Raw genomic sequence first — 1,963 nt, forward strand, 5'->3', positions numbered from 1 at the left:
GTATAAAACAATGGTGGTTATTTTTCTGTATTGTTGCTCTGTGATTTTTTTTTTTACTTTCTGCTTTGTATGTTTTTGTATTTTTAATCTTTATAATAAATGTGTACCATTTTCCCACAACAAAAAATAATTTAATAATGCTGTTTTAAAAATACTTTCTCCTGAGAATACAACCCCTTAGAGCTATTCCTCCTTTCTTTTCTTCATCCTTTTCCTCATTATCGACTCATCTTTTTCAATAAGACTCCCACTCCTACCACTAGACTGAAAGTGTACTCTCCAAGGTCAACCTTATCACTGCGAAATCCTGTGTCTTTATTTTTGAGAACTCTCCCCAGAATTCAGCATAGTCAAGCCCTCTCAGCTTAGCAAAATGTCTCCTTGGCTATTCATTCTCTTTTTTTTCCCACCTAACTTCCTGCCTACAACTCATGTGTCATTTTGATTGGCTTTATTTCCTCTGCTGGTTGTGAAGTGTAATCTCAAGCCTCAAACCTTAGAACACTGCTCCTAGCTATGGCTCAGGGTCATTACATCCTGGATGACTGTCCAGACTGCATTCGCCATGCAGAGTGTTCTCTGAGCTCATGCTCCACCTCCGTAACTGCCAATTCCACCAGGAAATCTTGACATTTCCTTAAACCTTACATGTCTAAAACAACATCTGCTGGCCCAAATCAGTTTTCCCTCTGGACTGTCCTCTTTCTGCCCACAGAACTAGGTCATAATTTCATTGCTTTTGTAATAGCCTTTGGTCAGAAACAAAGAAAAGGCACAAAGTGATCTTTAGCTACAGTAGAAAGATCAAAACAGAATAAATGGTGAGTCTGAATACAAGAATAGTTTTTAGAGCTCATTTCATAAAAGAACTCAGACCAATATATCTTCACGCCAATTTAAGTGTAGCCATGAGAGTAAATTTAGCTTCAATGCTGGAGTTAGTCCCTCAAGAGAAATGAGTTCATTACCAATATTAACACCTTATCCTCCAAGTCATGTGTATTAAGAATCATGGGAGGTACTCCTCTTTTCTTCAGCTCTCATATTCAGTCATTTGCCAATTCTTGTCATGTCTTCTTTGGTGTCTTTCATTGTCCATTACTTTGTTACATTACTATTCGCACTAAATATCTAATTCAGATGCTGCTTACCTTATATCAAGGCATTACAATGCTCAACTTTGTAAATGATACATTTTGCCTCCCATATGCTATTCCTGTTTTCACAAATTTAACCTACTGTAAAAAAATCATCTTTGGGACTTTGATAACTATAAGATAGAGTGCATAAAACTGAATATATAATTAAGGCCTATAAAATCTGATCAAAAACTGCCTTTCAAATCTTATCCACCACAAACTATTTCTGATCAGGTTTTGATAAATGGTATATGTGAAGAAAATAAAAACAGTGCAAAGATAGAAAAAAAAACTGAAAATCAAGGATTATGTAGAACTTAATGAATGTAGGAAAAGAGAAGAGAACCTAGGACCAAGGTTTTGGGGTCCCACAAAGTAGGAGCTAGTGAAAGAAAGTAAGAAAGATAAGTCAATGAGGTAGAAGGAAAACCAGCTTAAATGTGAAGTTACGAAAGACAAGAAAATATGTTCAAACAAAGATGGAGTGGCCAACCATGTAAGATAAAGACTGATGGTTGATCATTAAGTTAGGCACAGAGAAGTCACTGTTGACCCTGACAAAAGCAAAATCAGTGGAGTGGATAGATTGAAGTCCATTATAGGATAAGGAGAAACAGGAATGATGGGAAGAAGAAATCTGATCGACAGCCTTCGCATGGTTTTGTCAGTGAGGAGAGCAGAGACATTAGAGTAGAAATGGAGAGATATATAGTGTGAAGATAGAATATAATATTTGTAAGCTAACAGAAATGGAGAAGGAGAAAATAATGTTGCAAAAGAAAGAGGGCACAACTGAAAGAGCAAAACACTGGGGTAGGTGAAAG

The sequence above is a fragment of the Pteropus alecto genome, unplaced genomic scaffold (assembly GCF_000325575.1).
Source record: "Pteropus alecto unplaced genomic scaffold, ASM32557v1 scaffold139, whole genome shotgun sequence".
NCBI lineage: Eukaryota > Metazoa > Chordata > Mammalia > Chiroptera > Pteropodidae > Pteropus > Pteropus alecto.